The sequence below is a fragment of the Rana temporaria genome, chromosome 8 (assembly GCF_905171775.1).
Source record: "Rana temporaria chromosome 8, aRanTem1.1, whole genome shotgun sequence".
In the NCBI taxonomy this organism is placed as follows: domain Eukaryota; kingdom Metazoa; phylum Chordata; class Amphibia; order Anura; family Ranidae; genus Rana; species Rana temporaria.
Window position 1 is genome coordinate 153,429,277 of NC_053496.1, and position 24,697 is coordinate 153,453,973.

General features: G+C 47.0%; 1 non-coding gene and 4 pseudogenes across 1 annotated transcript; all 5 read left to right on the forward strand.

Annotated features, from left to right (window-relative positions):
* The first annotated feature begins 22,509 nt into the window (after positions 1–22,509).
* On the forward strand, positions 22,510–22,628 carry LOC120912382 (annotated as a pseudogene).
* An 86-nt stretch (positions 22,629–22,714) lies between these two features.
* Positions 22,715–22,833, forward strand: LOC120912421 (annotated as a pseudogene).
* Positions 22,834–22,919: 86 nt separating this feature from the next.
* On the forward strand, positions 22,920–23,039 carry LOC120912179. The gene has a single exon (XR_005742936.1). It is a non-coding gene; the product is annotated as a 5S ribosomal RNA (ribosomal RNA).
* An 86-nt stretch (positions 23,040–23,125) lies between these two features.
* LOC120912375 lies at positions 23,126–23,244 on the forward strand (annotated as a pseudogene).
* Positions 23,245–23,306: 62 nt separating this feature from the next.
* Positions 23,307–23,425, forward strand: LOC120912400 (annotated as a pseudogene).
* The last annotated feature ends 1,272 nt before the right edge of the window (positions 23,426–24,697 follow it).

Below are 24,697 nucleotides of genomic sequence, written 5' to 3' on the forward strand. Positions count from 1 at the left end.
AGTTTTAGTGAAAGTGTTTGTACAGCAAAAACTTTTTTTTTGGGGGGGGGGGTTTGAGTAAGGAAGGATTAGAATCACTGTCAGATTTTTGCTGTATTTAGGTCTCATAGAGGGATTTTCCTTAATTTCTGGTGTCACTAGACAGAAATTGAGAGCCAAGTTCTAACTGCAATATACTCTAAAGACATGCTGGTAGGTTAATTGGATCCTGTCTAAAATGTCCCTAGTGTGTGTATGTATGAATGTGAGTTAGGGATCTTAGATTGTTAGCTCCTCGAGGGTAGGGACTGATGTGAATGTATAATATATATAAAAGCGCTGCGTAAATTGACGGAGCTATTTAAAAGCGAGTTCCAGGCTTTTTTTTTATGTTTATTTAAAGTCAGCAGCTACAAAAAGTGTAGCTGCTGGCTTTTAATAAACAGACACCTGCTCCACGTTCCAGCGCCGCGCCGCGCCGCCCAGAGCTTCACTCCTCTCCCCCCTCTCCAGCCGGCGCCTTCATTCCTAGTGTCGGCACCCATCCGTGACAGCTTTCGGCTTCACGGCCGGGCACTCACTGCGCATGCGCGAGCGGCACTGCGCTCTATGAGTGGTCAGGCGATCGCCTGGGACCTGTCACGTGTCCCAGGCGATAGCCTACAGGGAGGGGCCGCAGTAGGCGATATGACGTATCGCCTAAACGGTCCCTGGGCGGAAGGAGGAAGTGGGACAGGAAGTCCCACTCCTACTGAAGCCCCCACTCCCCCCCCCAAAAAATGACATGCCAAATGTGGTATGTAAGGGTGGAACTCCGCTTTAAGTACCTGAAATAATAATATAAACACACACAAAAAAATACTTTCATGTGCATTTAGCTGTTCTCTTAGAGTTTGGTTGGCACCGGCCCAGATAGGGCTAGGTGCCACGGACTACTTGAGGAGATGGGACAGTCAGGAAAGGGTTAGGTGTGTCTCTCCCCTTTAGTTCCCCCCCCCTTCCCCTCCCCTCTGGGAGGGTGGTTTTCTAGGCAGACAGGACCAATTAAATAGGCACAAGGGGGAGGCATTTGGGGAGCATGTGACCAAGGCTTTAAGGTGGGTTTCCCTCCCACCTTCTTCCTCTTACCCGCAGCAGCCCCCAGCAAGTGAGTTTCTTGTCTTACCTTTCTTGGCTGTGTCATGGCTGAAGACCTGCTGGGTTTGATCCGGGAGCGGGTGCGGTCCGATGGAGGCTTCCTGGCTCGCATCGCCGCCTCGTAGGGCCACCCGACCGCCTGTGAGGTTGAGTCCCAGTCCCCCTAGGGCCTTACAGCGGCGCAGAGTCACCACTGTATCTGATGCTGGAAAAGGGGGAGGAAGGGGCGGGGCCGCCGCTTGAGCGCGCAGCGGCGCTGTAGCCCCGCCCCCTTCCTCTTCTGCTCCTCGTGTGCCTGCACAGAGTGTGTGCCTCTCCCCCTCCCTGTTTTCCATCATGGGCAATGCCAATGTGAATGGTTCCAGCTCCTCGAGTAGCGAGGAGGCTGGCTTAGTTGCTGATGCCCCCCCCGCCCCTGCCTCCACTGTAGTTATCCCTTCCACTGTAGTTGTCCCTTCCACTGACTTAGCTGTGAATGGGCTAGCCCATCCTGGCCATGCTGCTCACATCCCCCCCCAAGCACCTGTAGCTGCGGACACTGATGAGGACATAGTGTTCCCTTCTCCTCACCAGAACACCTCCGCAGAACCCCCCCACCGCCCCCCCCCCCCGTTCCGCGAGTTACAGGAGTGATCGGTCCCGTAGACGGGAGATGCGGTCACACTCCAGGTCATCGCCGCGTAGCTCTGGGCGTCACGGCCGGTACAGCAGAAGCCGTCGCCATAGATCCCCTAGGCGTCACAACAGATGCTGGCGTAGATCCAAATCCTCCCGCTGGGGGTCACCATCCTCCTCTGGCAGTTCCTCCAGGAGCCGATCCAGGGACCGCGAGGGTCGGCTTAGGTCTAGACAGGGTTCATCGGGGCGCTCCAGGCGGCCTTCTCACGAGGACCAGCCGTCCGGCGTGCCTGCATCCTCCGTGGCTCCCGTGGCCACAACGGTTTCGGTGGCTCCCTCTTCAGTGCCGGCTTTCCTTCCACCTGTTCCCGCATCTGCTTCTTCGGCGGTGTCAGCTGCGATACCTACGGTGGTCCCTCCTCCTCCATCTTCGGCAGTTAATGGTGAGTTTGACTTCGCAGGGGCCTGGGGGGACGGGGCGCATGCTTTGGTACCGGTTTTAAAAGCATTATTGACGCAGCTGGAGCCCGGCTCCCAGGGGGTGGTTACGCCTCCTGCGGGCAAGCGGCCTCTGTCTCCGCCAAGGGCCGGTGTACACAAGGAGTCCTTTTTCTGTGGGATTAGTCTGTTAGGAGCACACGTTAGTGAAGACATCAAGCAAAAAATATGGGAAAATAAATACATAGATATATGGGCTTTGGTTTCAGCTGATCAGCATACCATTGATAGGGAGCGCAAACCATATACTGAGAGATCATTTGAGCGCAGGCCCCGGGTTGCCAGGACGATAGGTAACTGGCTGCAGGCTTTTGCTGTACTGGGTGGTATTATGGGGGAAAAACACCCCGAACGCTGTTCGGAGCTCTTTGTTTATCTGGACTCAGTATACAACGCCTATAAGTCCCATGGTGGCAGCGCTTGGTGGAAATATGATGAAGAGTTCAGAAGGCGTTTGGCGTTACAACCCGAGGTAGGATGGGGCTGCAAGGCGACGGATGTCTGGCTGCGGCTTATGATGGCACAGAGACAGACTCCCTTTCTTGGCGGGGCCGCTGCCTCCTCAGCAAACCAGCAGGGCGCAGCGGCCACAAAGAGACCCGGGAACATGCTGGCTCTTTAATGAGGGTCATTGCAAGTTCTTCGGCTTGTGCAAGTTCAAGCACGAGTGTTCCTCTTGCGGTGGCGCCCACGGAGCAGTTCGCTGCCCCCGCGGCGCAAAACCGGCGCAAAGGGGTGCAGGGCCTGTTGAAGGGAAAGACGCCGGTGAGCGTGGAAGAGATGCTCCCCTGGCTAGAACGTTACCCCAATAGGTCTGAGGCAGAGCTGTTGCGCATAGGCTTTTTGTATGGATTTCTTATCCCCTTCATTCCCTCAGATTTACACCAGCTGGCTGGCAATCTGCAATCGGCTACTCTTTACCCGGATGCCCTGCGGGACAAGGTTAGTAAAGAGGTCAATTTGGGTCGCATTGAGGGTCCCTTTTCATTCCCACTGTTTCCCAACTTGAGGGTTTCTCCGTTGGGAGTGGTCCCCAAGAAGGAGAATGGTAAGTTTAGGTTAATTCACCATCTATCTTATCCCAGGGGTTCATCGGTAAATGACGGCATCTCTAAAGAGGAGACGTCTGTTTCCTATGTCTCCTTTGATAAGGCTGTGTTGTTGGTCCGTCGGGCTGGCAGAGGTGCCCTGATGGCTAAAACTGACATCAAAACTGCTTTCAGGTTGCTGCCAGTGCACCCGGATTGCTACCACCTTCTGGGTTGCTGTGTGGATGGCCTCTTCTATTATGACACTTGTTTGCCTATGGGCTGTTCTATATCGTGCCACTATTTCGAATTGTTCAGTTCCTTTTTGGAATGGGTGGTGCGATATGCAACGGGTTGTAGGTCCATCATTCATTATCTGGATGATTTCCTGATAGTTGCCCCGGCCGAATCCTCTCAGTGTCGTTATTTGCTTGACTCTTTCTGTGCCCTGATGAGCAGGTTCGGGGTTCCGCTTTCCGCGGAAAAAACGGAGGGCCCGACCACCAGGCTATCCTTTTTGGGCATTGAAATCGATTCCATCGAAATGGTCTTCAGGTTACCGTCGGACAAGCTCGAGAAGCTATTAGGCTTAATCGATGGGTTTTGCGAAGTTCAAAAAGTTACTCTGCGTCAATTGCAGTCGCTGTTGGGCCTCCTCGTCTTTGCATGTCGTATCATGCTGATGGGTCGGGTTTTTTCACGCCGGCTGTCTCTGGCCACCAGGGGTGCCAAGAGGCCTGAGCATCGCATACACTTGACTTCTTCCCTAAAAGCGGACCTGTCAGTGTGGCGGCGTTTTTTGGCCACATACAACGGGCGCACGTGTTTCCTGTCGGAGGAAATAGGGAATCAAGAATTGTCCCTTTTCACTGATGCGGCCGGTTCGGTAGGGTACGGCGCGATTCTCGGGGCAAGTTGGAGCGCGGAATCGTGGCCACTAGAGTGGCAAGAGCAGGGGTTATGTCGCAACCTGACTCTCCTTGAGCTTTTTCCCATCGTGGTGGCGGTTGAACTTTGGGGGGAGCAGCTCAGGGACAAGAAGGTATGCTTCTGGACCGACAATAGTAGTGTGGTGCATTGCATCAACGGTTTGTCTTCCTCTTCGCTGCCGGTTCTGGCCCTACTCCGTCACCTGGTGCTCAGGTGCCTGGAGTATAATATCTGGTTCAGATCTCGTCATGTCCCCGGTGTTGATAACGTTATCGCTGACTTACTGTCTCGTTTTCGTTTCCAGGAGTTCCGGAATCTTTGCCCCGGGGCGGATCAGGAAGGCCTGCCTTGCCCGAGATCCCTATGGACCCTGGTGTCGGGAATTTGATGCCCCTCATTGCTGCTTCGGTGACTCCGGCTACCTGGTCCAATCATGGTAAGGCGTGGAATGCCTGGTTGGGGGTGGCGGGTGACAGGGACGTGACTTCCTGTGGGAAGGTCCGCTTTCAGGTTACGGTAGATTATCTCTTGTCTTTGGAGCTTTCTGGATGTTCCGCTGCGGTGGCCCAACGCCGCATGGGGGGAGTTGGTTTTCACCTAAAGCTTCGGGGTTGGCAGGATTGCACGAAACATTTCGGTATCTTGCAAGCATTAAAGGGTTGGCGGAAAGTGCACGGGAAAAAGGACGGTAGGCGTCCAGTTTCCTTTGCCTTGCTGAATTCCCTTATCGGGGCGACGCTTATGGTATGTTCCTCTCCTTACGAGGGCCTTCTTTTTTCTACGGCGTTTTGCCTGGCTTTTTCGTAGCGTTACGGGTAAGCGAACTAGTGGCGTCCTCGGCCACGGGTCCCGGGGGCCTTTTTAGGGAGGACGTCCTACTGACTAACGGGGTGGTACAGGTCCGGGTGAGAAAGTCCAAAACAGACCAGCTGGGTAAAGGTTCTTGGCTACGCCTTGGGGCGGTTGGGGGCACGCTTTGTCCAGTTGCCATGGTAACCGAGTTACTGAAGGTGAGTCCTGTTGGGGAAAAGTTTTTGGTGCATGCTTCGGGGGCCCCCCTTACACGGTACCAGTTCAGTGCGATTTTTAAACGCTGCCTTGTGGCTGCCGGGTTTTCAGCGAGGGATTTTGGCACACATTCGTTCAGAATTGGTGCGGCTACGGAAGCGGCTAGGGCCGGGCTAGCGATGGGTGACATTCAAAGAATTGGTAGGTTGAAGTCGGGATGCTATGCAGGCTATGTTCGCCCGAAATTGTTGCTATAATGGTTTTTCCCCTTTTTCAGGTCCTCGTGCGCCGGTGGTGCACATTCTGGGCCATTCATATATCCATCGGGCCGCGCAGAGGGCCATTTGTCAGCCGGGCGGCAGGTCCCTGGGATTTCCAGTGGAGGTTCATTGGAGAGGTATTGGGGGGCTCTCCTGGTCTCGGATATTGATGGAAGCCTTTCAGATCGCCGGCGTATCTCGGACGCCGGTGGTGTTGGTAATCCATGCAGGAGGGAACGACATTCGCTCCCTGCGGGTTCCGGAGATCATTACCCTGATGAGAATAGATTTGGAGAGATTGGTGTTTCTTTTTTCAGAAATCATGTTGGTCTGGTCTGAGATCATCCCTCGGGTCACCTGGCAGGAGGATAGGGATGCAGCTGCAATTGAGAGGGCTCGCAGGACAATTAATGCACGCATGTCCCGGTACGTCAGGGCCAGATCAGGGGTAGTTGTGAGGCACAGGCAGCTAGAAGGGGACAATAGGCGGCTCATGGGTCAGGATGGGGTCCATCTTAATGATATCGGGCTCGATATCTTTTTGTCTGGCCTCCAGGACGGGATTGAACAGGCCCTTTACATTCTGGGTGGGGGTCGGAGCCCAGTTTGAGGGGCTGTGCTCCTCCTGTGGCAGTAATATTAATAAAGGAAAGGGGGAAGGCTATTATGCCCGTCGGTTTATGCCGGCGGCTGGCTGGTTGCTTCCCCCCTGTGGTTATTTACCATGAGATGGTATTAAAGGTTAAACAGATGTTGTTTATGTTTAACAAATAAAGCTGTGGCCGACCCCTACGTCCATTCAAGGATAACATGTGTTGAGTCTTTATTTATGGTTAAAGGGGTGAGACGAGAACATGGGTACGGGTAAGTGGTTTGTTCGGGTAGTCCAACTTAAACAACATAAACACATGAGAAGAGGCTGAAGGTAAGCTTTTTATTCTGCAGTGAACCATGTTCTCTTTTCTATCTCCTATGTCTACATACTTCCTCCTTAAACTTGTGGTCTGATTCTGCTTTTGCCTGAAGAGGAACGGCCCATCTATGGCAGGCTGCAAGCTGCCCGCTCTATACTTCCTTAACCTCTTGACCACTGGGCACTTAAACCCCCTTCCTCACCAGACCAATTTTCAGCTTTCGGTGCTCTCACAATTTGAATGACAATTACTCAGTCATACAACATTGTACCAATCTGAAATTTTTGTCCTTTTTTTCACACAAATAGAGCTTTCTGTTGGTGGTATTTGATCACCTCTGGGTTTTTTATTTTTTGCGCTATAAAAGAAAAACGACTGAAAATTCTGTAAAAAAAAATAAATAAATCTAGTTTCTGTCATATTAGCAGGTTATTTCTCACACACAGCATATGCATACCACAAATTACACCCCAAAACACATTCTGCTATTCCTCCCGAGTATGGCGATACCACATGTGTGCGACTTTTACAAAGCGTGGCCACATAGAGAGGCCCAACATGCAGGGAGCACCATCAGGCGTTCTAAAAGCGGTGGTTCACCCTTAGAGGGCACTTTTTAGCCTTAGATTCCTGCTCGTTTTGTCTAGGGGAATCGACTATTTGTTTTAAAATATGAGCATTACTTACCCGTTTACGAGATGCATCCTCTCCGTCGCTTCCAGGTATGGGCTGCGGGAATGGGCGTTCCTTCTTGATTGACAGTCTTCCGAGAGGCTTCCGACGGTCGCATCCATCGCGTCACGATTTTCCGAAAGTAGTCGAACGTCGGTGCGCAGGCGCAGTATAGAGCCGCACCGACGTTCGGTTTCTTTCGGATACGAGTGACGCGATGGATGCGACCGTCGGAAGCCTCTCGGAAGACTGTCAATCAAGAAGGAACGCCTGCTCCCGAAGACCCATACCCGGAAGCGACGGAAGAAGATGCATCTCGAAAACGGGTAAGTACGGATCATATTTTAATACAAATAGCTGATTCCCCTAGACCAAACGAGCAGGAATCTAAGGGGAAAAGGGGAAAAATTTTATAAATGGGTGAACTCCCGCTTAAAGCACCCAGGCCAATTCTGACATTTCTCTCCTACATGTAAAAATCATAATTTATTTGCTAGAAAATTACATTGAACCCCCAAACATTATATATGCTTCTTTAGCAAAGACCCTAGAGAATACAATGGCGGCCATCACAACTTTTTATCTCGCATGGTATTTTCGCAGAAATTTTTTGAACGCGTGTTTTTAAAAAAAAAAATGTTTTGTGCTTAAAAAAAAAAAAAAAACAGTAAAGTTAGCCCAATTTTTTTTCATAATGTGAAAGATGAAGTTACACAGAGTAAATAGATACCCAACATGTCAAACTTCAAAATTGCTCACACTCATTGAATGGCGCCAAACTTTGCTACTTAAAAATCCCCATAGGCGACGCTTTAACCAGTTCCCGACCTCCGCATGTAAATGTACGTCCACAATATGGCACGTACAGGCACATGGGCGTTAATGTACGTCCTTGCCCTTACCAGGTTCGGGGGTCCGATCGGGACCCCCTCCGGTACATGCGAAGGTCGGAAGCGATCCGGGATGAGGGGGCGGCTATTGGTTTCCAGCCACCCCCTCTCGATCTCCCCGGCGAATCGGCTTCCTCCTGAGCCCGCCCTGCCTGTGTAACTGTAAACACAGGCAGGGAGGAAGTGACGTTTTCTCCCCTCTGACGGTCTTTTCGTCCGGTTCCAGAGGAGAGAAGCACCAACACAACACTGACACAGCACACATAGGTACATAACCCCCCCCCCCCGATCACCCCCTGTCACAGTGTCACTGATTGCAGTGATCATTTATTTTCTGATCACTGCATTTAGTGTCAGTGTGACAGAAAAAAGTGTTAGGGCAGTTAGGTTTAGGCCCCTTTAGGTCCAGGGTAGCCCCCTACCCCCCCCAATAAAGGTTTAACCCCTGATTGCCCCTAGAGTTAACCCTTTCACCCCCTATTGCCAGTGTCACTAAGCGATCGGTTTCTGATCGCTGTATTAGTGTCACTGTTGCCGCTAGGCAGTTAGTTTTTTTTTTAGGTTCGCCGCCAGGTTTATATAGCGTTAGGTACCCCCATAAATAAAGGTTTTAACCCCTGATTGCCCCTAGAGTTAACCCTTTCACCACTGATCACTGTATAAGTGTCACTGGTGACGCGGTTAGCCAGTTAGTTATTTAGTTATTTTAGGTTCGCCGCCAGGTTTTTAGAAAACGTCAGGTACCCCCATATATTACCTAATAAAGGTTTTAACCCCCTGATTGCCCCCTAGTTAACCCTTTCACCAGTGATCACCGTATAAGTGTTACGGTTGACGCTGGTTGGTTAGTTTGCTGTTTATAGCATCAGGGCACCCGCCGTATATAACCCAATAAAGGTTTAACCCCCTGATCACCCGGCGGGTGATATAAATTAAATTTTAGCGTCAGTCAGGGTCTGCGTCGCCCCAGGCAGCGTTAGGTTAGTGCCAGTACCGCTTACACCCACTCGCAAAGCATACACCCCCCTTAGTGGTATAGTATCTGAACGGATCGATACCTGATCTGATCAGATCTATACTAGCGTACCCAGCAGTTTAGGGTACCCAAAAACGCATTGTTAGCGGAATCAGCCCAGATACCCGCTAGCACCTACGTTTTCCCCCTCTGCCCAGCCCAACCCACCCAAGTGCAGTATCGATCGATCACTGTCACTTACAAAACACAACACATAACTGCAGTGTTCGCAGAGACAGGCCTGATCCCTGCGATCGCTTACAGTTTTTTTTTAAGCATTTTCTACGTTTGCTTTCCTACAGATCAGGTGCTTTTTTTACCTGTGAATCCTTACCATTGTACCACTAAATTTAGAGCTCAAAATGGCAAAGCGGATGTACAATGATAAGCAGGCCTACGAGTTCATGAGCATGACAGATAGTGAAGAGGAGGAGGTCACGCATCTGTCAGAATCTGGCTCAGAATACGAACCCGTTTACGACAGCGGCTCCATGTCAGATAGCTCTCACGACGAAGTTGAGGTCCCTGCTAAGGCCAGGCGTACCCTAACCCGTTCTGATGTTGTTGAGCAGCAAGAACCGCAGGACTCTTGTATGGAGCAGAGAGCCAGTACTAGCGCCGCCATTCCTTCTGGTGGATTGGCAAGCACCAGCGGCCTAGTACACCCTAGTCGTTCATCCAGCACTGCAGTAAGACGTGGTGACGTGGCGAGTCCCATAAGTGCAGTTCAAGCTGGCGATGTGGCAAGCATAAGTAGTGTCCCGCTGCCACCAAGAAGAAGACAGAGACAGGCCCGTCGTGCCCATAGTGCCCTTCCTGTAGAATTTGCCTATCCTGATTGGGTCCCCACCACTTCTGCAGAACCCGTACTTCCCCCATTCACTGGCCAACCCGGTATTCAGGTGGATACAGCGAATTTTATGCCACTTGATTTTTATTTGCTGTATTTCACGGAAGATCTCTATAGATCTATTGAGGACCAGACTAATTTATATGCTGGTTCCTACATCGCCGCTAACCCCCAGTCTCTCCTTGCCAAAGAATGGAAACCTCTTGAGGTTTCCGAATTTAAGACCTTTCTGGGCCTTACCCTCAACATGGGCATACACAAATTTCCGGAATTGCGGATGTATTGGTCCACACATCCCATTCACAATATGCCCATATTCTCTGCTCACAGGAAACGATACGAGGCGATCCTGCGGTTCCTGCATTTCAGTGACAATGCACTTTGTCGTTCACGTGGAGACCCTGAATTTGACCGGCTCTACAAAATTCGGCCCCTCATAAACCATTTCAACGAACGTTATGCAGCCTTGTTTAATCCCCAGCAGGTTGTATGCGTTGATGAGTCCCTGGTTAAATTTGCTGGCCGCTTGTCTTTCAAACAGTACCTTCCCAGCAAGCGTGCCAGATACGGGGTCAAGCTCTATAAGCTTTGTGACAGGGCCACAGGCTACACATGGAGCTTTAGGGTTTATGAGGGCAAAAATAGTCAGGTAGAGCCGGAAGGATGCCCATATTACATGGGGAGCGCTGGCAAGATCGTTTGGGACTTGGTGTCACTCTTATTCGGAAAGGGGTACCATTTGTATGTGGACAATTTTTACAGCAGCGTGCCACTTTTTAGTCACTTATTTGATCAACAGATTGGAGCATGTGGCACCGTGCGACCTAATCGCCGGGGCTTCCCCCAGCGGCTTGTAGATGCCCGTATTAGGCTGGGGGCGAGAGCCTGCTGCAGATGTAAAAATTTGCTCGCTGTGAAGTGGCGGGACAATAGGAATGTTTTCGTTCTTACCACCCTTCACGCAGACACGACAGTCCAAATTCGTACGGCGACTGGTGTTGTGGAGAAACCCCTCTGTGTCCACGAATATAACCTTAATATGGGAGGGGTGGACCTCAACGACCAGTTGATGGCGCCGTATCATATTGCCCGTAAGACGAGACGCTGGTACAAAAAAGTGTCTCTACATTTATTTCAATTGACTCTACTGAATGCTTTTGTCTTATACAAAGCTTCAGGACACACTTTATCCTTCCTTCAATTCCAGGAGGATATGATCACAGAACTCCTGTATCCAGGCGGTACTGTACCTCACCAGCCCCTACCAAATGCAGTAAGCCGACTGCATGAGAGGCATTTTACGTATGTCCTCGAGCGTACCCCTAACCAACGAGCCCCCCAAAGAAAATGTCGTGTCTGTACCAAGCGCGTATTTAGCCGTGACACCCGTTTCTTTTGTCCCAAATGTCCTGCCGATCCTGGTCTTTGTGTTGGTGAATGTTTTGAACGCTTCCACACACATGTTAATTATTAGCGTAGGGTGAAACATTTCACAGGCTAGGCACACTCACACAGGGTCTCCCAAGATGCCATCGCATTTTGAGAGACCCAAACTTGGAACCGAAAAGTTGAAGTTACAGTTCACAGTTACAAAAAAAAGTGTTAAAAAAAAAAAAAAAGGAAAAAATAAAAACACAAAAACAAAATATAAAATAAAAAAAACAAAAATAGTTGTCGTTTTATTGTTCTCTCCCTCTCTATTCTCTCTCTATTGTTCTGCTCTTTTTTACTGTATTCTATTCTGCAAAGTTTTATTGTTATGTTTTTTCATGCTTGCTTTTCAGGTATGTAATTTACTTTACTGTTTTCAGGTACGCCATTCAGCTGTTGCGCGGACTTATTTATCTTGACAGCAACAGAATTTGCTCCCACGATATATAAAGCCCGTGACTCCAGTGCTGTAGGAGGTGATTTCACCACCACAGTTAAAAAAAGAGCATATATGCCGAAGCATGGGGGCATTAGGGGCGGAGGAGCGATTTTGCTCCTAATGCCGTGTATATACGGTCGACATTCCTACGGAGGCTTGCCCGTGGAAAAGTCTGACCGTGTGTACGCGGCATAACTTTTTATGCCGCGTACATACGGTCAAAATTCCGACGGAGGGAGGCTTGCCCGTGGAAAAGTCCGACCGTGTGTACGCGGCATAACTTTTTTGCGGGAGGATGCCCCCATGCTTCGGCATATATATATTTTAGGCACAGGTTGCGTTAAATGTTTTATTTTTTACTATGTGTTTTTTTTTGGTATTTGCTTTGCAGGTATGGTATGATCTTACTGTTATACTGTAATGTTACTTTGTTTTAATGTTAACCATCATTTGCTTAGCAGGTACGCCATTCAGTTGCAGCACGGATTTATTTAGCGTGACAGCAACAATGTTTGCTCCCACGATATATAAAGCCGCGACTCCAACGCTGCAGGAGGTGATTTCACCACCACAGTTAAAAAAAGAGCATATATGCCGAAGCATGGGGGCATTAGGGGCGGAGGAGCGATTTTGCTCCTAATGCCGCGTACATACGGTTGACATTCTTACGGAGGCTTTCCCGTGGAAAAGTCTGACCATGTGTACACGGCATAGAAAAGTCCGACCGTGTGTACGCGGCATAGAAAAGTCCGACCGTGTGTACGCGGCATAACTTTTTTGCGGGAGGATGCCCCCATGCTTCGGTATATATAAATGGTGCATGTATGCCCATCATTAGAAGTGGGTGGATGAAGGGAGGTATTCTAATGGTGGGCATACCCACCGATCAATCTTTTTTTCATTCAGCCAACAGGCTGCATGAAAAAAAAAAAAGGTTACAATACATGTCCAACAAGAACCATCAACGTACTGGTATGTTGCTGGACTTTGAATGGTTATACCAGAATGATGCCTGCGGGTTTAGGCATCATCTTGGTATCATTCTTTTCAGCCAGGGGTCAGCTTTCATGTAAAAGCAGTCCTAGCAGCTAATTAGCCTCTAGACTGCTTTTACATTCAGTAGGAGGGAATGTCCCCCCCCGGATATAAACAGCGCCATTGGGAAAATGGGAAAGCATTTTATCACACCATTCTTGGTGTGGTCAGATGCTTTAAGGGCAGAGGAAAGATCTAGGGTCTAATAGACCCCATTTTTTTTAAAAAGAGTACCTGTCACTAACTATTGCTATCATAAGGGATATTTACATTCCCTGAGATAACAATAAAAATGGTAAAAAAATAATAAAATGGAAGGAACAGTTTACAAATAAAATAAAAAAAGCGAAATAAATATATAAAAAAAAAACAAAAAAAAAAACATCCCTGCGTTGGTCTGGAGTCATATGTAAACAGCAATTGCACCATGCATGTAAGGTATCACCGCGAAGGGCAGATCGAGGGCAGTCATTTTAGCAGTAGACTTACTCTGTAAATCTAATGTGGTAACCTGTAAAGACTTTTAAAGGCTTTTAAAAATGTATGTAGTTTGTCGCCACTACGCGTTTGTGCGCAATTTTAAAGTATGTCGTGTTTGGTATCCATGTACTCGGCCTAAGATCGTCATTTTTATTTCATCAATAATTTGGGCAATATAGTGTGTTTTAGTGCTTTAAAATAAAAAAAAGTGTATTTTTTTCCCAAAAAATGCGTTTGAAAAAACGCTGCACAAATACTGTGTGGGAAAAAAAATTGCAACACCCACCATTTTAATCTGTAGGGCCTTTGCTTTAAAAAAATATATAATGTTTGGGGGTTCAACTTAACTTTCTTGCAAAAAAAAATATGTTTTTATGTAAACAAACAGTGTCAGAAAGGGCTTTTTCTTCAAGTGGTTAGAAGAGTGGGTGATGTGCGACATAAGCTTCTAAATGTTGTGCATAAAATGCCAGGACAATTCAAAACCCCCCCCCAAATGACCCCATTTTGGAAAGTAGACACCCCAAGCTATTTGCTGAGAGGCATCGCGAGTCCATGGAATATTTTATATTTTGACTCAAGTTGTGGGAAAAAAAAAATATATATATATATATTTTTTTTTTGCTCAAAGTTGTCACTAAATGATATATTGCTCACACATGCCATGGTTATATATGGAATTACACCCCAAAATACATTCTGCTGCTTCTCCTGAGTACGGGGCTACCACATGTGTGAGACTTTTTGGGAGCCTAGCTGCGTACGGGACCCCGAAAACCAAGCACCGCCTTCAGGCTTTCTAAGGGTGTAAATTTTTGATTTCACTCCTCACTACCTATCACAGTTTCGAAGGCCATAAAATGCCAAAATAGCACAAAAACCCCCCAAATGACCCCATTTTGGAAAGTAGACACCCAAAGCTATTTGCTGAGAGGCATGTCGAGTCCATGGAATATTTTATATTTTGACACAAGTTGCGGGAATATGACAAACTGATTTTTTTTTGCACAAAGTTACATAGTTAGTAAGGTTGAAAAAAGACACAAGTCCATCCAGTTCAACCACAAAAAATAAAAAAAACAAAATAAAAAACACAGTAGAATCCTATACACCCAACTCCATACCCACAGTTGATCCAGAGGAAGGCAAAAAACCCCAGCAGAGCATGATCCAATTTGCTACAGCAGGGGAAAAAATTCCTTCCTGATCCCCCGAGAGGCAATCGGATTTACCCTGGATCAAGGCGGTGATTGGTTTTCGGGGTCCCGTACGCGGCTAGGCTCCCAAAAAGTCCCACACATGTGGTATCTCCGTACTCAGGAGAAGCAGCAGAATGTATTTTGAGGTGTAATTCCACATATGCCCATGGCATGTTTGAGCAAAAAAAAAAAATATTCCATGGACTCAATATGCCTCTCGGCAAATAGCTTGGGATGTCTTCTTTCCAAAATGGGGTCATTTGGGGGGGTTGTGTGCCATATGTGATAGGTAGTGAGGAGTGAAATCAAAAATGTATGCCCTTAGAAATCTTGAAGGTGGTGCTTGGTTTTCGGGGTCCCGTATGCGGCTAGGCTCCCAAAAAGTCCCACACATGTGGTATCCCCATACTCAGGAGAAGCAGCAGAATGTATTTTGGGGTGCAATTCCACATATAACCATGGCATGTGTGAGCAATATATCATTTAGTGACAACTTTGTGCAAAACAAATCAGTTTGTCATATTCCCGCAACTTGTGTCAAAATATTAAATATTCCATGGACTCGACATGCCTCTCAACAAATAGCTTGGGGTGTCTACTTTCCAAAATGGGGTCATTTGGGGGGGTTTTGTGCTATTTTGGCATTTTATGGCCTTCGAAACCTTGATAGGTAGTGAGGAGTGAAATCAAAAATTTGTGCCCTTAGAAATGCTGAAGGCGGTGCTTGGTTTTTGGGGCCCCGTATGCGGCTAGGCTCCCAAAAAGTCCCACACATGTGGTATCCCCGTACTCAGGAGAAGCAGCTGAATGTATTTTGGGGTGCAATTCCACATATAACCATGGCATGTGTGAGCAATATATCATTTAGTGACAACTTTTTGTAAACATTTTTTTTTTTTTTTTTTCGTCATTATTCAATCACTTGGGACAAAAAAAAAAATATTCAATGGACTCAACATGCCTCTCAGCAGTTTCCTTGGGGTGTCTACTTTCCAAAATGGGGTCATTTGGGGGGGTTTTGTACTGCCCTGCCATTTTAGCACCTCAAGAAATGAGATAGGCAGTCATAAAATAAAAGCTGTGTAAATTCCAGAAAATGTACCCTAGTTTGTAGACGCTATAACTTTTGCGAAAACCAATAAATATACGCTTATTGCGATTTTTTTTACTAAAGACATGTGGCTGAATACATTTTGGCCTAAATGTTTGACTAAAATTTAGTTTATTCAATATTTTTTACTTTTTGTTATAAGAAAAATCATTTTTTTTCAAAATTTACGGTCTTTTTCCGTTTATATCACAAAAAAAAAATCGCAGAGGCAATCAAATACCATCAAAAGAAAGCTCTATTTGTGGGAAGAAAAGGATGCAAGTTTCGTTTCGGTACAACATTGCATGACCGCGCAATTACCAGTTAAAGCAGCGCAGTGACAAATTGTAAAAACACCTTGGGTCTTTAGACAGCGTATTGGTCCGGGGCTTAAGTGGTTAATTACTTTTATTGGTTACATGTTTTTAGTTACAGAGGAGGTCTAGGGCCAAAATGATTGGTCTCGCTCTAATGTTCACAGAGACACCTCACATGTGTGGTTTGAACACCGTTTTCATATGTGGGCGGGACTTACGTATGCGTTCGCTTCTGCATGCGAGCACACGGGGAGTATTTGGGTATTGCAGAGTATTGGGGGTATTGCAGAGTATGAGGGGTATTGCAGAGTATGGAGGGTATTGCAGAGTATGGGGGTATTGCAGAGTATCGCGCAGGGTATTGGGGTATTGCAGAGTATTGGGGTATTGAAGAGTATTGGGGTATTGCAGAGTATTGGGGTATTGCAGCGTATCGTGCAGGGTATTGCAGAGTATTGGGGTATTGCAGAGTATCGCGCAGGGTATTACAGAGTATTGGGGTATTGCAGCGTATCGTGCAGAGTATTGGTGTATTGCAGAGTATTGGGATATTGCAGAGTATCGCGCAGGGTATTGCAGAGTATTGGGGTATTGCAGAGTATCGCGCAGGGTATTGCAGAGTATTGGGGTATTGCAGGGTATCGCGCAGGGTATTGCAGAGTATTGGGGTATTGCAGAGTATCGCGCAGGGTATTGCAGAGTATTGGGGTATTGCAGAGTATTGTGCAGGGTATTGCAGATTATAGGGGTATTGCAGAGTATTGCAGAATATTGGGGTATTGCAGAGTATTGCACAGGGATAGCTGAGCTGGGATGGATGGATGGCTGGATCTGTGACTGCAGTTGTCACAGATCCAGCCGTCAGTGCTGCTGCTGACACCCGCTCCCGCCCCCCCTCCTCTCACACTGTACCGATCGGTACAGAGAGGAGAAGGAGGAACCAGCGTCATCACATGACGCCGGTTTGTTTACAAGTGCGGAGCGATCACGGCGGCGATCATGTGCGGAGCGATAGCGGCGATTTACCGCGATCTGTGATGCGCCGGGTCTTCTAGACCCGGCGTCACAGATGATTCCGGGAGCGCGCCCCAGGGGGCGCGCGAGTGAAGGATTCTGGGAGGACGTCCCAGGGACGTCCTCCCAGAATAACTCCACCGCGCTGTAGCAGTAAAATGTCTATGGCGCGGTGGGGTAGTGGTTAATAACTCCTGCACTGTCAGCACCCAAGAGGGATTTCCCAGGGAGAATGCTGGGTAAGTGCATTTTGCACAGGGTTTGAAGAACAATTTCTGGAAAAATGCCAAATGTAGCAAGAACTATGTCAAGGGAAAAGAAAAATGCTGTTTTTCATTTGTACTATTTAAAATAATAGCAATGCTCCACATTAAATCCCATCCCCAGCCAAATTGGGGTTTTAGGCTTTAGAAAGTTAAAAAAAATGTTTTTGTCTGAGATCTAGATGGGAAGATTGTCCCTCACTTCCCGTCCCTGTGATATCCAAAGAAGAATGGTTTGTAGGCAGGGTCATTCTGTTATTCCTTTAAAGCGGTTGTACACCGCGGATGTTGTAGACATAAAAAAAAAAAACACCTGCAAGGCAATGGCATAATGTGCTAGTATGTATCGCCAAAGCTAGGTAAACCCAAATATATGCCAAATGCAGCATTGAAGGTGCGAACAAGCGGAGCTTCCCCTTTTTGGCGGAGCTCCGCTTTAAGACTGACAATCCTCTTTTAAATCCTTTCAGGAATGTAATGATTTTATTTCCTTCCTTCCTCACTATATACAGTGAGGAAGAAAGTATTTGATCCCCTGCTGATTTTGTACGTTTTCCCACTGACAAAAAAATGATCAGTCTATAATTTTAATGGTAGGTTTATTTTAACCACTTGAGACCCGCGCTGTAGACGAAAGACGTCCACAGCGCGGCTCTCAACTACCGGGTGGACGTCCCTGGACGTCCTTTTATTTGCATTCCCCGCGCGCTGCTGGGGGCGCGCAGCGGGGAAAAACTGTGCCTGGCGCATTGCTGTGCCTGGCGCAGTGACAGCAGGGACGTGGAGCTCTGTGTGTAAACACAGAGCGCCATATCCTGTCAGAGAGAGAGAAGACCGATGCTGTGTCCCTTGTACATAGGGACACAGATCGGTCACCTACCACAGTCAGTCCCCTCCACACACAGTAAGAACCCATGGAATACATTTAACCCCTTCCTCACCCCCTAGTGTTAACCCCTTCCCTGCCAGTCACATTTATACAGTAATCAATGCATTTTCTTAGCACTGATAAATGTGAATGGTCCCAAAATAGTGTCAAAAGTGTCCGATATGTCTACCGCAATATCGCAGGCCTGACAAAAAAAATCGCCATTACTAGTAAAAAAATCGCCATTACTAGTAAAAAATAAAAAATAAATCATAAATCTATCCCCTATTTTGTAGGCGCTATAACTTTTGCGCAAACCATACAATAAACGCTTATTGCGATTTTTTTTAACAAAAGTATGTAAAAGAATACGTATCGGCCTAAACTGAGGAAAAATTATTATTTTTAAAAAAAAATTGGGATATTATTATAACAAAAAGTAAAAAATATTGTGTTTTTTTTTCTAAATTTTTGGTAATTTTTTGTTTATAGCGCAAAAAATTTAAATCGCAGAGATGATCAAATACCACCAAAAGAAAGCTCTATTTGTGGGGAAAAAAATGATAAAAATATAATTTGGGTACAGTGTTATATGACCGCGCAATTGTTATTTAAATGCATCAGCGCTGAAAGCTGAAAATTGGTCTGAGCAGGAAGGGGGTTTAAGTGCCCAGTAATTAAGTGGTTAATAGTGGAAGACAGAGAACCAACAAACAAAATCCATAAAAACGCATTTCAAAAAAGTTATAAATTGATTTGCATTTTCATAAATGAAATAAGTACCGTATTTATCGGCGTATAACGCGCACCGGCGTATAACGCGCACCCTAATTTTAGGAGGGAAGTTTTAGGAAAAAAACTTTCAACAGCCCCTTTTATATTCCAAAGCCCCCTGCACATTACATACAGATCCCAGCACATTACACATAGATCACATCCCAGCACATTACATATAGATCACATCCCAGCACATTACATATAGATCACATCCCAGCACTTAGATCACATCCCAGCACATTACATATAGATCACATCCCAGCACTTAGATCACATCCCAGCACATTACATATAGATCACATCCCAGCACTTAGATCACATCCCAGCACATTACATATAGCCCCCAATCCTGTGGGAAAAAAAGATTTTTTGTTGTTTTGTACTTACAGTTTTGATGTCTTGCGCGGCGTCCATCTGCGGCCTCGTCGGGTCCGGCGTCCTTCTGCGGCCTCGTCGGGTGTCCTCTTCGGCGGGTCCGGCGTCCGTCTTCGGCGGGTCGGGCGTCCATCTTCGGCGGGTCCGGTGTCCATCTTCGGCGGGTCCGGCGTCCATCTTCGGCGGGTCCGGCGTCCTTCGGCGGCGTCCTCCCGCTCGTTTCCCGCCACGACTTTGAATACTGCGCCCGCATATAGCGAGTGCAGTACACTCGTGAATCTTCGGTCAGGCTCGGGCGCCTCTCGCACTGACGTCCTGTACGCTCAGGACGTCAGGACGTCAGTACGAGAGGCGCCGAGACTGGCCGAAGATTCACGAGTGTACTGCGCTCGCTATATGCGGGCGCAGTATTCAAACTCATGGCGGGAAAGCGGGTATCGGCGTATACTGCGCACCCACGATTTTGCCCTGATTTTTAGGGCAAAATAGTGCGCGGTATACGCTGATAAATACGGTATTTGTATTTCCCAAAACATGACTTAGTTCTTGGTGGCAAAACCCTTGTTGGCAATCACAGAGGTCAGATGTTTCTTGTAGTTGTGTGCAAACCTGGTGGCCAACGTAGGAGGGATTTTGTCCCACTCCTCTTTGCAGATCCTCTCCAAGTTATTAAGGTTTCAAGGCTGATGTTTGGCAACTCGAAACCTCAGCTCCCTCAACATATTTTCTTTTTTTTTTTACAAATTCTTTATTTATATAAAGGGTGGTAGAGAATACATAATTACATCACATTTCATTCTTACAGATCCATTCTTTTTTTTTTTGTACATTTTTTTTGTAAATTACATTTTATGTTGACTTGGAATTCCTCCATCTTTACATAGGCAATCACCATTTATACTCTTATAATATTATATAATGCTATATATTCCCTATGCAGGCGGACTTCCCTCTCCCGTTCTGTCATCCATCTTTTTCTTCCCTTCCTCTGAATTTACAAATCGGTCCCATACAGACCATGTCTATTCATATTGTTCCTTTCTATTTTGAGCCGAATGTACCAAGTCTTCCAAGGCCGCGATCTCTCTGACTTTATTAAGCCACCTTACAATAGAGGGTGGTCTAGGATCTCTACAGCACCTTGTGACACATGCCTTAGCAGCATTTACCAAATGGCACAACACCGACTTTCTATATGTCTGTACCGGGATCTGTGTGCAATAAAGTAAAAAAAAAGCGGGGTCATCTGGTATTGAGAAGTTCTTCTGAACCTCTAGCTAATATTTCCTGATCTCAACACAGGACCAGAAAATATGAAGTTCCTTTCTCTTTTCCACACCGCCAACATCGATCTGAAGCCTCAGCCGAAAATGTACATAGCCTCACCGGGGTATAGTACCATCGGGTCACCAATTTGTAATTTAATTCCTGTGTTCGCGTACATATTGACGTATTTAACCACTTGAGCCCCGGGTCATTGTAAAATGACGTCTTCACGGTGGCTCTGAAATTCCAACAGGACGTCTATTGACGTCCTGGATTCCTCCGGCCACTGGGGGGCGCGCGAGCGTGTCCCCGAAATGCCGATGCGCGTGCCTGGCAGTCGCGATGTCCGCCAGGTACCCGCGATCGGTAATGACAGAGCAGGGACGTGGAGCTCTGTGTGTAAACACAGAGCTCCACGTCCTGTCAGGGGAGAGAGGAGACCGATCTGTCTCCCTTGTACATAGGGACACAGATCAGTCACCTCCCCCAGTCACCCCCCTCCACACACAGAACACAATACAGGTACACATGTAACCCCTTCCTCACACCCTAGTGTTAACCCCTTCAATGCCAGTCACATTTATACAGTAATTAGTGCATATTTATAGCACTGATTACTGTATAAATGTGAATGGCGCCAAAAATGTGTCAAAAGTGTCCGATGTGTCCGCCATAATGTCGCAGTCCCAATAAAAAAAATCGCAGATCGCCGCCATTACTAGTAAAAAAATAAATAATAAAAAAAAAAAATAATTCTGTCCCATATTTTGTAAGCGCTTATTGCGATTTTTTTTTTTTTACCAAAAATATGTAGAAGAATACGTATCGACCTAAACTGAGAAAAAAAAATTTTTGGGAAAAAAAAATTGGGCTATTTATTATAGCAACAAGTAAAAAATATAGGGAAGGTCCAACCAGGTTGCCGGAGCAGGGAGAAAAAGGGGGGCCATTGTGAAGCATATTCTTCAGGGTAATTCTCCCTGCTTGTTTAATGTGTGTGTGTTAGAGGGAAGGTGATTTCAGGTGTGACTCACTCCCCTGCTAACAGGCTGATTGAAATGTTAATGACCCTTCCTCAGCCAGTCCTACTTCAAAGGATAATTGATCTATTGTGTTGTGTGAAGGAGACCTGTGTTTACTGTTTACTGTGATTAGAAGTGGCTCATGTTAATTATTCTGATTGCTTCATTGTAGTAATTACCTTCACTGATGTCATTATCTAAAGAAATGTTTTCAGGGTCGACTCCAAAGTGTCTGCCTATAATCTGTATAGGAGCCCCCACTGTGTGTGAAAAGGGGGTGGACAGTTCATTGTTCTGTGATTGAGGATTTAGCTTGTAAACTGCATATATACCAGCAGCAAGCTACACCAGTCCACTACCCTTCCTAAATGGGCTGCTTGGTAGTACTCCCCCATAGCGCTTAGGCAGCACCAAAAGTCCTCTACTGATCCTAGGTCGTTTCTTCGCCCAAATAAATTTTGTAAAGAGAGTGCCCATCTGGCGAAAGAAAGTTGCTGGGTTCTTGCCTACGGCCACATCATCCTGAAAGCGCCTGGTCTTGGGGGACTAAGCAGGGTCGGGCCTGGTTAGTACCTGAAAGGGAGACCGCCTGGGAATACCAGGTGCTGTAGGCTTTTTTTGGAGCCCTTGTATTTTTTTCCCCATCTTAAAGTCTTGTCCTTGGCCTTCACCCAAGCTGTCCTCAAGAGAGTTAAAGCGGAGGTTCACCCTCAAAATGAACTTTCCAGCATCCTTAAAGCGGAAGTAAACCCATCAATTTAACAGTTTGAAAAAGCAGTTACATTCCTGGCATGCCAGGAATGCTAACTGTCACATTGGTTGTGCTCTCAACCAAACTGTCAAACCATCCAATGGCTGGTGTCATAACTGATCACATGTGCAGCATCATGGCAGTTGAAGATTAAACAGAGGCCAAGACGCGCCTTAGCAGCCGTCAATCAACTCCTCTTTGCTTAGAAACGCCCATTCCCCGCAGGATTCCCCGCTCGGAGCCGGAAAAAAAGGGCTCATATAACGATAAGTACAAGTAAAAAAAAAAAAACAGCATACTGCAGATGTTAGCAGTATGCTACAGCTAATGTCAAAAAGTGGATTTTTGGGTGAACCTCCGCGTTAAGGCCAGCTTCGGTGCTCATCTACGGTCACATCACCCTGACAGCGCCCAATCTCTTTTGATCTCGGAGGCTAAGCCGGGTCGGGCCTGGTTAGTACCTGGATGGGAGACCGCCTGGGAGTACCAGGTGCTGTAGGCTTTTTTTGGAGTCCTTGTATTTTTTTTGCCTTCTCCAAGTCTTCTCCCAAGCTGTCCTTAAGAGAGTTGAGGCCAAATATGGTGCTCGCCTACGGCCACATCACCCTGAAAGAGCCCAATCTCGTCTGATCTCGGAGGCTGAGCAGGGTCGGGACTGCTTAGTACCTGGATGGGAGACTGCTTGGGAATACCAGGTGCTGTAGGCTTTTTTTGGAGTCCTTGTATTTTTTTGGGCCTTCCCATGGTCTTCACCTTGCCAATGTCAAGAGAGTTGAGGCCAACAATGGTGCTTGCCTACGGCCACATCACCCTGAAAGCGCCCGATCTCGTCTGATCTTGGAGGCTAAGCAGGGTTCGGGCCTGGTTAGTACCTGGATGGGAGACCGCCTGGGAATACCAGGTGCTGTAGGCTTTTTTTGGAGTCCTTGTATTTTTTTTGCCTTCTCCAAGTCTTCTCCCAAGCTGTCCTCAAGAGAGTTGAGGCCAACTATGGTGCTCGCCTACGGCCACATCACCCTGAAAGCACCTCATCTCGTCTGATCTCGGAGGATAAGCAGAGTCGGGCCTGGTTAGTACCTGGATGGAAGACTGCCTGGGAATACCAGGTGCTGTAGGCTTACTTTGGAGTCCAAGTCTTCTCCCAAGCTGTCCTCAAGAGAGGAGGCCAACTATGGTGCTCGCCTACAGCCACATCACCCTGAGAGCGCCCAATCTCCTCTGATCTCGGAGGCTAAGCAGGGTCAGGCCTGGTTAGTACTTGGATGGGAGACTGCCTGGAAATACCAGGAGCTGTAGGCTTTTTTTGGAGTCCTTGGATTTTATTGGGCCTTATTGGAGCGCATACAGTGACCGCACGATGACATCATCGTGCGGCGCTGTGTGCGTTCCACCGTGGAACGTGGAAGTGCGCCACAACTTACGGCGGTATCCTTTGAATCAGTGCTTATCATAACATGTTATCATTATCATATTAATAAATAACTATTTATTTCATCTTATACTGTTTAAAAATATAAAGTGTGAAAAATTACAGCTAATAAATGCAAGCCAGCACTGAGGATGAATTCATAAAAATTTCCCAAAATGCATAAATGAAGTAAAAGAGTGCGGCGCAAACAAAATGATTATAACAATAAATTAATTAATTTATTGTTATAATCATTTTGTTTGCGCCGCACTCTTTTACTTCATTTATATCTTATACTGTTTACCTGATTACATTGCTGTTCAAAGCCCCACGGGGGAAATTTCCCATTTTTCAAGTATCTATCGGGGTATGCAGCACCCGCATCTCTCCCTTATGTGTCTTTTCCTTGCTCCCATTGTTTTTGGGTGGTTAAACACCCCTCCCCCCTGACACCTGAGAGATGATGGCTATTAGTTTAAGTGTGATGGTAGTCCACAGTTTATCCACCTCCCCTGTGTACACCATTTGCCCCTGATGAGCAACGCTCGGGATGAATGGCCAAATCTCATGTCAGGTTTATACCTGATTTTTGAGTAGGGAGATGAGACATACTTTTTAGCTCCTCTCCTTGATGCATCAGGTACAATCAAAAGATTTTTCTGAACCATGGCATCTTACATTTAGATCAATGAATATAATTACACAGAAAGGAAGTGGATTCATTGTATCAACACACCACTTTGATGCCTATCACCAGAAAAAATGGTCATCACTGCAATACTTTGTATATGACCCTAACAGGTTTAAAAGTTCATTCTATGTTACCATGTTTATAGTTTTTTGATTGTTTATTTCATTACTTAATTACATTTATGTACCCAGGTTAACACACTCCGTGAGACTGTGGTTCTTCTGGTCCCCCCAGTTGGATCCCGACCTTTTTGGACTTCACGACAGGGTGGGGAGGCGGGATCACCCACCCGCATCTCCTTTTCATGCTTCGCCTTCATGGCCGTTCATTCTGGCCATTGGGGCGAGCACCATCCTGCCGGCGACATCCCCAGATCACCTCCGGATGTAGGCGGTGAGGTGCGCATGCGCGAGATCTTCGGCGTGCTCACACTACCGCTGCTTCACGCACGTTGTGTTTCGAAGGTGACGAC